This window comes from Heterocephalus glaber, unplaced genomic scaffold (assembly GCF_053883595.1).
Source record: "Heterocephalus glaber isolate CG9 unplaced genomic scaffold, H.glaber_assembly_v1.0 deba00000347, whole genome shotgun sequence".
Taxonomy (NCBI): Eukaryota; Metazoa; Chordata; class Mammalia; order Rodentia; family Bathyergidae; genus Heterocephalus; species Heterocephalus glaber.
In genome coordinates, this window is record NW_028258143.1 from 10,759,672 (window position 1) to 10,771,907 (window position 12,236).

Sequence of the window (12,236 nt, forward strand, 5' to 3'; positions counted from 1 at the left end):
AAGAGATAATCAAATCCTTCCCAGTCTTCCTGAGTGTAGGGTTATAGAACTTCTCCATCCAACTGGTAACAAGAGGGCAGAACTGAGGAAAAGGTTCCACTCTCTGCTCTTTATCCTAGGGGATTTCATTACAGAAAAGCCTAGAAACTCCATCATGAGGTCATCCCATTAGGTAGACTGTGCCAACCTAATAATCCAGAGGCTCTGAAATGTGATCTTCTGGAGACAAGATGAATCAACATATTCAAGAGCTCTTCTGCAGACACTGAGAGAAAATAAAATGCTATCAACCCAAATGATGTGTGAAACATTCTAAATAGCATTTTCAATGAATGAAAAAAGTATTCTAGTACTTACAAGTTTACTTGAGTCATTTTGATTCATGCTCAATAGTATCTAACTCAAGCTTTTTACATTGTTTGCATAGAATAACAGTAATTCTCTTTAACATCAAAAGAAAGAGAAGAAAACTGAGATCACCAATTCATTGTAATGACCAAGGCTCAATTTAACTTATCAAACATTTACTAAGCACCTACCATTAATCGAGTATTGTGCAGGCCAGTACAGATACAAAAATGCATAAGACAGTCCCTGGTTTGCCGAGCTCAGAACCTGTGGAGAGAAATGGACAGATAAGTAATAAAAATACAATTTGGAGATGAAATAATAGGTGTACACACAAGAAAGTATAGGAACTCATTGAACAGCATTCCACCCAAGGAAAGGGTCTAGAAAGAGCAATTAAAATTAGAATCATTATTCAAATTATTTGACTCAGCAATTTGTAATTCTTACATAGAGAGTCCACAGTAGTTTATGCCTAGTCAAACATTTTAAAAGTTATTTTTGGAAGGCAAAAGGATAAAGATTATGAAAAATTTATATGAGCTGTTAAAATATCAAAGCACAAAAACTATGCAAAATTGCATGTGTACACATGTATGTGTGCATACGCACATGCATACTTGGTGAATGTAGAATTAGAGAGTAGATATTTAAAGCATAGGTAGACAATTAATCAAATGAATGTTACAACCCACACATGTGTAATACATTAGTTTCCTCACAGATTTAGAAATAATCATCAATCTATCCAAACAACAATCTACAGCAAAATCCACTCTCATATAATTTTAGTTTTGCCATCTTCATTTCAGAATATTTTCCTTTTAGGAGAAAGTAGTATTTCCTACTCATATAGAAAGATTTAGTTTGAGTTCTAATTTTTCTCATTCAGTCTCACTTTTTAAGGAAAATAACTATCATTGAGCACCTCATTCTGTTATAGCAGCACAAAACAGACTAACATATAGATATAAATATCATAAAATTTACTGTCATAACCATTTTAAGTGAACAGTGATTTGGCATTAACTACATTCACATTGTTGTTCAACTACCACTACCATCCACTTCCAGAACATTTTTAATTTTCCAAAATTGAAACTCCCTACTTACTAAACAATAACTCACCATTCCTCTAGCCCCTGATAATCAATAGTCTTCATTATAGGTCTATGAATTGGACTATTCTAAGTACTTCATATAAGTGGACTCAAAGTTTGTGTCCTTCTATAATTGGCTTATTTCACTTAGTATAATGTCTTCAAGACTCACCCATGCTGTGTGCCACATGTCAGAATTCCCTTCCTTTTTAAGAATGATTGATATTCCACCGTAGGTATGTACTGTATGTATGTATCACATTTTGTTTATCCACTCACCTATTCACGGATACTTGAGCTACCTCCATCTTTTGGCTCTTAAAAATAATAGTGCTATGAACATGGATCTACAAACTAAGTAAATGATCCTTTTATATGAAAAATTGAAGGCTATAATTCCCAAATAACCAGTACAGGGAAGGTAGAAGAATGCAGAGTGCAGAAAGTATCATTATCATATCAAATTCTGGAAGATGAAAGCACCCCAAAAGAACCATCAGGGAAATAAAACTTAGTTGTGAATCAAGATCAACTAGAACCCCAGTGAGCAGGTACTCTGGTGAATATAGGGTCAGGAAGAGAAGGGAAGAGAGAATCCCAATTCAGTCAGGGAAAGTGTCCTAGGGGAATATCTGATAATACCAGTATTAGGAGAAAGGGCTTGCACATCCAACCACCACTGATAAGGAGATGTGATTCACATCACAAGTAGACAGAATAGTAGGCCAAGGTCTGAGCTGTCTACAGATAATTATTTAGACCCCTTTGAGGGTAAGAGAGCAGAAAGGTAAAAAATGGGCTCTACAAAACGCTACTATAGAACAAGAAAAAGTCATGCTAACACGTTTGAGAGAAAAAAATAAGCATCCTTGAAATTGATTCAATACAAAATCTGAATGTCTCTCCACGTCTACGTCCTGAAACTTAATCACTAACATGATAGTATTAAGAGGTGAGGCTTTTAGGAAATGATTAAGTCATGGGACAGAGACTTCACTCATGGGTTAATGATCTTACAGAGAGGTTAGAGGAAACACTGCTACTGCTTAAGGACAACATTCCTCCCCTCTGGAAGACACAGCAAAAAGGTGCCATCTTGGAAACAGAGAAGGCAGCCCTATGCAACAATGAACCTACAAGCCCCTTGATCTTGGATTTCCGGCCTCTGAAACTATGAAAAGTAAGTATCTATTCCTTATAAACTACCCAGGCAGTGGTATTTTGTTACACCAGCCCAAATGAACTAAGAAAACTACTAAACAAGAAAAAAATTACTAAAATTAACATCCTTACTAAAACGTCTAAATATATAGTCTTTGTGGAACAGGACAGAAATCCATAAGAAGAAATATTGAGATATTAGAATAAGATAAAAATGGTAACATGAAGCAAGGACACTAAACTGTACTAAGAGAACTTAAACCCACAATGGAGGAAGAAAATAAAAGAAATATATTGCATAAAATCAAATCAATGACAGAATGAACAAGCCAAGAACTGTAGCAGCTCATGGGAAAGAAATCTGAATAGCTGAAAAATAAGTACTATTAAAATCATAATAAAGAGGCTGGGGATTTAGCTCAATGGTGCCACTGCCTGCCTCACAAGTGCAAGGACCTGAGTTCGATCTCCAGAAAAAAAAAATCATAATAAAAGTAGACATTCCTAAACTGAGGAGATACTAAGATTTCAAATTTTATTGTTATATATATTCATTCATTCACTTGACTTTAATGAGTGCCTACCATGTGCCAAGATTCATAGGTGAACATAATTGCATTCTAGGAAAAATAATTTTTAGAAAGACCTATCATACCTCGTCTCAACATGCTAAAATTTTAGGCAAGTAAATGAAGTTAAAAATCTTACCTGCACTTTAGCAGTATCATAGGGTAGAAAGAAAATCATTTAGGTTGGCTTCAACTGCTGAAATAAGCTATAGAGGCATGTGCCTTAAATTTTAAGAATAAGCTTTGCCCAACAATTTTATACCCAATGAAGAATTCTTGCTTATATAAAAATGACAGAAAGAATTCTTAGATACATAGAGTTTTATAGAAGGAAGGGAAAAAGGGAGGGAGGAAAGGAGGGAGGGAAGGAGGGAGGGAGTTCTTCAAAGTGCTAACATACATAGGGAAATATAGCAGTAAGCCAAACTTTCCAAGAAATTTCTAGAAGATAGAAGAAGACAAACTGGATGAACTACAGCAGAAATGCCATGCTTGGACCATCCACTAAAGAAGCTGTGATAGAGCTGAGAGCATTTTTTCATGGAAGGAGTCTTCCAAGTTAGCAAGAACTCAGAGGAGGAGTGAAGTGACACAAATGGAAGACATGGATTTCCAAGAAACTAACAATCCAATTGGGGTAGAATGGTGCTCTCTGGGAGGCCATAAACAAAAACATCAGAGGTAGGGGAGCTGCCTGCTTTCCAGTCCTACTTTACATCCTGAAGTGATGACCCCCAATAGATAAGCTCTGCCCTGAGAAGAATCTTCTAGTGAAAGCTTGCTATCCTCTCACTCAGTTCTGTACTGACAGGAAATCTGCCTAACTTCCCATTACTTGACAGTCTTTCCATTGCAAATACAAATGTGTAACCAAGGATTGCCAGACAGATGAGAAACAACACACAACATCCCTAAGAAAGAAAAACTCATTTAAACTCAACCTGCAAGGCCTATTAATTCAAGAAAAAATTTAAAGGACTAAAAATGTATAATCAGTGTCAGTGAACATATTATTTCCAGATAAAATCATACTTTTGAAAAGGGAATAATCCAAGAACAGACTAATGGAATAAAAATTATAACTGCTCTTGATGATGTAGTTTATGGTTAGAGTGTGTGCTTTGCATGCTCAAGCCCCTGGGTTCAATTCTTAGCACCAAAAATTTTTTAATTAAATTTAATTTAATTAAAATAGTTGATTGATGAAACATTCAGCAGGACTGGAAGAAAACATTGAAAATTATTAAGCCTGAAAATTCAAAGTTTAGAGAAAAAAGAGCAGATAAGAGAGGATTAAGTGTAAAGGGCCATCTACATTCAGTAGAAGCTCTGGCAAGGGACTTCTAGTGAAAGTTTGAGAATACTGAAGGCATAAATAAATCACTGGAATAATCAGAGAAAACTTCCCCTAACTGGGAAGCAGTCCTTACAAATCCTCACAGCTCTCCAAAAATGAAAGAACATTAAATCTAAAAAAGACCCTGAATGAAAGGAAATAAGTTACCTGCAATGGATAGATTAAATTTCAAAATTAACAATATCTTTAGCTATTTTAGAGACTAGAAAACAATGAATCAAAGTCTTCAAAGTTCAGGAGGAAAAATTACTCTGAACCTAAAAGTCTAGACTGAGCCAAACTATTAATCAAGTTCAAGGGTAAAATAAAAGACATTTTCAGACATGCACTAACTCACAAGTTTACCTTTTATAATGCTTTCTTTAAAAACTATTGAGAGTAAACTCCATGAAAACAAAGTTGTGGAAAGTAATAATTAAATAAAAAGTAGAATATAGAATCCCAGAAACAACATAATCAATATTGAAATACAATGAAAAAAGTCTCAGGCTGAGAGCAAGCCTAGAAAGACACGAGGGAATTCAACCAGTGATTTGCTTTACAGGACTGAATGAGCTCAGGAATGTGGTTAATATGTTCCTTCAGTCAATTGGAGAAAAAAGCAATATGGTTATAAACATTTAATAAGGCAAACACATATTTCTAGGAAGTTATACTCCAATTCTGAAGGGACCTGAGGTCTGATTTTGAAAAGAATCTATTTACCCTTGAAGCCTGAAGCGTCTTTCTTTGAACTGCTGAGTAGCAATTTATTCTATATCCTCTTCTAAAGATCTATAATACTAACTAGTCCTGTAATAAATACTATAATGCTGTTGACTCTTAATATTTTACTTAATTAAAATGTAAAATAATATAAATGCTGCAAACTTTGTCAATAAATAAATAGTATGCCTGACCAGCTGAAAGAGGAAGGAAATAAAGTATGAAGTGTTGTCACTAAATTTCTTATCTTACAAAGTAGAGATTTAAAAATTTAATAACTAAGGAGGAATATGAGTTGGATAAAAAGGGTAATGGAAATGAATTACATCCCTCTTTTTTCTAGCAGTGTCAACAAATACAAAAAAAGGTTGATAAATCACGAAGTTGAAGTATATGTTTATTATGTGGAGTTGAACTTCCATAACTCTACAGAATGGAATTGGGGATTTTATTTTTCATGTTATACCAAGATATGCTTATATTTAGTGTCCATATATATCTACCACACTATCAATAATAAAACAAGGACTGTTCACCACCATCCTGGCCAAAAGGCATTTGCCCCCTCATTCCACCCTGTCCCCCTTAGCCCCATCCTGATAGAGACAGGCTCTCTCTTTGCACTACCCTACCGCCTGAACTCAGGGAGGGCTGTATTATTCCTCAGTCTATCCTCAGAGCTTTACAATGACTCACAATCAGCATCAAGCTATGCTTAGGAAAGGGAAAGAGACTGGGCAGAATCCCCAAGGCTCTGCCAAGTGTCAATTCTACCCAGATACCAGAGCCTATAGGTGACCACTGACTGCTGGTGATAGCAAGGACAGCAGAATGACCTACAAGGATTCCCTAGTACTCTGTACAAAATGTCTATGCCATCATTCCATTCCCAGCCCCCTGCCCAGGCCAGAAGGCTTCCCACTCTCTCCTCTTCCCTCCATCCTCAAATTCACCCCCTGCCCCAGTTCAGAATCATGTAGTTTACGGAAACCAAAAATTTATTCTGCAAGCCTGCTTCCACATCTTGCATCTGACTCTTTCATCTGACACTTTTATAAGCAGCTTCTTCTTGGCATCTTGGACTCTTATTTTCTGCTTCTGAAAGGTGACCTGAGCCCAGGGATCAGAGTACTGAGGAAGGGAAAAGCCCTCAGGATACACATCAGAGACACCAGTGAGGGGAGAAAGCACACAGAGATGGTCCAACTAGAGCATGAACAACTAGAACAAGAGATAATGCAGTGCAGATTTAAAACTCAAAAAGTCTTAGAAAACTGAATTTTAAAAATGCTTCCTAGGGCCGGGGATTTAGCTCAGTGGTTTGGTCACCTGCCTCGCAAGCACAAGGACCCGAGTTCAATCCCCAGTACCAAAAAAAATTAAATAAAATTAAATTAAAAAATAAAAATGCTTCTTAGGGCTGGGGATTTAGCTCAGTGGTGCTGTCGCCTGACTTGCAAGTTCAAGGTCCTGAGCTCAATCCCTGGTACCAAAAAAAAAAAATGCTTCTTTTCTACTATTAGCTAGATCTCCTCTGAACAAGGAAAATACTTGGAATGCCTCTAGGAACTTGAATATTTTACCATTATTATTTTAGGAGAGTATATGGTTCATAAGCTTTGCACTAAAATAGAAATGTTCCTGTACTCTGCCTAAACAAATGTTGAAAATAAATTCTACTGGTTCTATGATAAGGAACTTAATTTTAAAAGTATATTAAAACCTCTTTGTATTTTCCTTTCCCTCTTCTTCCTCTTTATTTTTTCAGTCTATTTTAATGAATTCAATCAAAATGCCCAAATGGGGGAGAAATTTTCAGAGCACCAGGGTGGGATACTGGAGCTTTTCAGGGTGAGACATTGGAGCTTTTCAGGGTGAAGAGGACATGCTAAGTATGTACAAGGGCAGGGAGGGGACAGAGGGGAGCAGAATGGGATGGTTGCTGGGGCTCAGGTGCAGTGAGGAAAGCAATCACAAGAGATGGAGAGAGACAGATGGCCTGGCCCAGTGTGTGATTTTGGACCTGAGGGGCAAGCAGGATGGTAGTGCAGAGAATCAGAGGCCTAACTACATGTGGAGTCTCCTTAGGTACATGTGAACAGTAGCTCAGCTCACAGTGTCAGAATCCAAGCAGAGCGAAGACTTCATCTGTGTAGGAAAGTGACCCATAATGGAATGAGAATGACACTCAGGCATCAGAATTGGGACAATCTAAATTGTGCCTCACCTGACAGGATGCAATGAAGACTCAGCATCACAGCTGCAGGATTTCTGCCAAAGGTCCATGACCTGAATTTAATCATGGGAAAATATCAGATAAAGACAAACTCTTCCTTTTGTAGAGGATTGCTATAAAATCACAGGCCTATCATTTTCAAAGGCATCAAGGTGATAAATCCCAAGAAAGAGGAAGGAACTGTCCCAAACTGAAGGTTATTAAAGGGATATGCCTGTCTAGATAGCATCCTTTTAATATAAAGAACATGAAAACAGCAAATTGTGTGGAGCAGAGATTAGTCACACACTCATATTCACTTCCTGATTTTGGTGGTTCTGTTGAGGTTATACAGGACATTCTACAAAATACCTCACATGTAATCTCGAGTGTTTATCAGAATCACCTAGACTCTAGAGGACATGAGTCATAGACTACTAGACCTCCACCCCAGAATTTCTGATTCAGGGGGTCTGAGGTGGGGCTCAAGAATGTGTATTGCTAGTGAGTTATTATAGGGGACACAAGTGCTGGGGATCCCATTCTGAGAGCTGTGACGCAGGAGAACATTCCTGTTTGTTGAAAAAAAAAAAACAATATAAATATATTCAGCAGTGACGGGAGGTCATTTCAGAAATTTATTCTTAAATGGTTCAGGGAAAAGTTAAATTCCTTGTAATACACTTGGAAGTTTAATTCAATTTTGAGATTGTTTCAATAACCAAAATCTCATTGATTCTAAGGCCACCAAGTAAGTATTTGGGATAACTGCTCGGTGAGGCACCTGAGGTTGAGCAGTGCCCAAGACACCCCATCATAAGAGGGAGTGCAGAGTAAATAAGATAGGAAAGGGGTTATTTAAGGTAGCTAAGACAATCAAATATTTTTAAGTTCTTAAAAACATTTTATTAAGCATCATTTTGAGTCTTCAGTGGCAATTTCCCTCCATTTCTCCATGTTTTCTCTTTTTCATTCATAGATGCCTCTGACTCTAAAGTAGAAGATTGGGCAACACATTCTCATGAAAGCATGGATACCCTTTCTAAAAATGATCTGATACCATGGGTTCAGGAAAGAAATAAAATCCAACAATTCTTCAATCCCATACCTTGTACAAAGGTTTGCTGGCTCCTCTGCTTACCAGACACATGGCCTCAGGAAATTCACATAACCTCTCTGTGCCTCAGTTTCATCATCTGTATAAGGGGAATAACAATGGGAGTGTTATGAGGATTATATAAATGCAACAGACTTACACTGAGCCTGGCACACTCTAAGACCTTGATACAAGTTATATGCTATTCCTGTTTCATTTTGGCAAAATAAAATAATCTTTGGACTTCAGAATTGCTATCCTAGCACCCACTATGCTCCCCTTACCTCTGAATATATGAAGCTAGTCAAATATGAAGCTAGCTTGGAAACTAAGGAGTTTCCTGCAAGGGGAGATAGCAAGATCCACACTTCTCTTGAGACTGTGTTTTTAGACTATCTTTGATAGTTTTCATGGCTTCTACTCAGATGAGAGAGATAGAAAGTTGTGTTGGTGGAAGCTTAGTGTTCCAAAGACAAATGCTGAAGTTTGAATCTAGGTTCCACCACTTACTGTTTGGCCTAGAGTTAGTTACTTAGCCTCTGTATACCTCAGTTTCTTTATTTGTAAAATGGCTGAGTTGGTAATAATGCCTACTTCACAGGACTGTTGGGAAAAAGAATATCATGCAGTTGGCACAATGCTTGACATATAATAAACACTAATGTAATTGCCAGTACTATAATCAGTATTCAGGAAAGGGCATCAAAGGCCTCTGGCATAGTCATGACTGCTGTTTGACGAGTATTTTGGTCTCTCCAACATCTGGGCTTAAGGTATGACCATGTGATAGCGCTAATGAGATGACTTCATACCACTTCTGAAGTGTGTGTGTGTTCGGGGTGGGGGGGGGCGGGGTTCCTTCTACTCTTTTAGGTTCAGTGCCTGGGGCCTGAAAATTAAACTAAAAAAAATTAAAAGGAGAAAAGGTTTATTCTGTATGCACAAAGGACCTTCACAGACAAGAACTAAAACTTCAAGAGTTTATATATCATTTTAACAAAAGACAATAAATTGTGCAGAAGTGCCAAGATAAAGGACAGGGAGTCTGGTTTCTAAGGCTATAAATTGTGGGAAGGTAAGTACATGGGGGACACTAATAAGAGATAAAGGTTATTTGAGTAAAGCTTAATATATAGACTCAAGTTGGTGACTCTGCGATGACAAGGGTGGTCTCTGTTGATTAAGAGATGTTCCCTTCTTCCTGGCATGGAAGAGGAGGAAAGGGACACCTTTAAAAAATTCATGTCCTGCCTTTAAAAAGGGGAAGGCAGAGAATTCCTCCTGTCTGCTGTTTCTTAATTGCTTTCAGCTCAAAATAGTCCTTATGACAAAGTAGTATACGTTGGCTTGGCAGAGTATTAGTTACAGTTCTCTAGAGGAACAGAAGCCATAGAAAATTATAATTATACAAGGGGATTTATTAGGTAGACTCACAGGATCAAAGCCAAGAGAGTCCACAATTGCTGTCTATACACGGGAGAGCCCAAGAAGATAGAAGACAAAGAAGAAGAGGGCTCAACAATGCAGCTCCAGTCCAAAATCAAAAGCCTACAAGCTCACTAGAGTCACTGGTGTGGGTCTGCATTGCAAGACTGTAGAAACTAGAGATTTTGAGACTGGTATTCAATGATAACAGCAACAAAGGAGCTGCTACTGTGATTCACCTATGGGAGCCTTGCAGAGGTTCCAATCCGCATCCCTATCTTCCATGAACACCTCAAGTACCATTGTAGCTGCTGGACCACATGACCCAACTAGCAGAGCAAACAGCAAAGCAGCCTGGACCCATTGCAGAGCTTTCTCTTATTCTGAGTCCCACTCAAAACTGTCAGCTTGGGCCAGGGATTTAGCTCAGTGGTTCTGCCGCCAGCCTCACAAGTACAAGGACCTGAGGTCGATCCCCGGTACCAAAAAAAAAAAAAAAACTGTCAGCTGTCTGAGTCATTCAGTAAATGGGGCAAAGTAACACACCTAAGTGAGGAATACACGTGGAGCCTCCAAAATCCAAATAGGACCACTAGGCATTGTGCCTCTTTCTTGGTTGTAGGAGGGACTAAATGCAACAACTTATCCTTCACCATAGAATGAATACCCTACATCACTGGGCTCCTAGAAATTTCACTGAAGTACAAGGCCCTTGAGTTGAGTTGGGTTAATTTCATATCCTCTGACCCATAAATGCTTTACCAAAAATTCCATGGTGGTTGTAACTTTTTACTCACTTCTTTCAATCATGTCATCAATGTAATGGGCCAATGTGATACCTTGTGGAAGAAAAAAACAATCAAGATGCCCAAAACTAAGTTGTAACCGAGGGCTGGAGAGCTGGCACCCAAACTAAGGTGATGCTCAAAACTAAGTTGTAACCAAGGGATGGAGAGCTGATACCCCAAGGTAGGACAGTAATGATATATTGTTGGCCCTGCCAGCAGAAAGCAAACTGCTTCCGGCAGACCTTATGGATAGATATGGAGAAAAAGACATTTGCCAAATCAATAACTGGACCCCAGATACTAGGAAATGTGTTAATCTGCTCAAACAATGAAATCACATCTGGTAGAGTAGATGAATTGGAGTCACCACATGATTGATTAAGCTTACTGCTATTCTCCAAGAATCATTCATCTTCTGCACGGGCCAAATAGGAGAGTTAAATGGAGATTTGGTGGGAACTATTACTCCTTCATCTTCTAAGTCCTTTATGGTGGCACTAATCTCTTCAATCCCTCCAGAGATGTGATATTGTTTTTAATTTGCTATTTTCCCAGGTAGAGGCAACTGCTCCACAGATAGGGAAGCAAAATGGGATTCTGCCAAGTACAAAGAATATCTATCCCAATTATACAATTTGAAAATGGAGAAATTACCACAGAAGGGATTTGGGACCTACTATACCCACTGTGAGTTGGACTTCAGCTAAAACACCATTAATCACCTAACCTCCATAGGCACTTACTCTTTTGTTTTCAGTGTTTTTTTGGTACCAGGGATCGAACTTGGGACCTTGCACTTGCAAGGCAGGTGGCGGAACCACTGAGCTAAATACCTGGCCCCATAGGTCCCTACTCTTAATGAAGGACCACAGTGATTTTTCAGATCTCCTGGAATCAACATTAGTTCACAACCAGTGTCCAGTAGTCCCCGAAACGTCTGATCATTTCCTTTTCTCTAGTGTAAAGTTACCCTGGTAAAAGGCCATAGGTTCCTTTAGGCAGGGATGGGAGAAAGATTGACAGGATAACTTTTTGGTAGTGCATCAGGATCCTTCCTCAAGGAGACCTGGCCTCACCGAAACTCAAGGGGTTCTGGGTAAACTAGCTCAAATTTGGGAATTGGTTGAGAGGTCATGATTCTCTGTTGCTATGATTTAGGGTAGGTTTTTGTTCATTTCCTGTTTCGCTTCTAGGAATACCATGATTAATTAGCCAATACCATAGGTCTACATGTGTCATGTCATTACAATCATTGCCTTTCTGCTGCCCATCACAGTAAATATCCCCAGCTTGTTATTAGTACCACTTTGCCCCTGCCACTCCAGGGATCCAATTTTAGCCATTATATTTAAGTTTCCCAACTGAGTGGCTGTAGACCCCACAGTAAGGTCTGGCATACAAAGAAAAACAGTAACAGAGCTCTGCAAGGATGATCATGTTCCCCTCCCAAATCTGTTTCTTAAGGTATTAGT

At 38.4% G+C, this 12,236-nt stretch overlaps 1 protein-coding gene across 1 annotated transcript in view; it reads right to left on the reverse strand.

The window, feature by feature from the left end:
- Thsd7b (thrombospondin type 1 domain containing 7B) overlaps positions 1–8,652 on the reverse strand; it is a 1,329,200-nt gene extending 1,320,548 nt beyond the window's left edge. Inside the window, exons 1-3 of the mRNA XM_087197681.1 lie at positions 8,564–8,652; positions 7,468–7,529; positions 540–615 (exon numbers count right to left, since the gene is read on the reverse strand). The gene's annotated coding sequence lies outside the window, so the exon portion shown is untranslated. The remainder of the gene's footprint in view (positions 1–539; positions 616–7,467; positions 7,530–8,563) is intronic.
- Between the last annotated feature and the right edge of the window lie 3,584 nt (positions 8,653–12,236).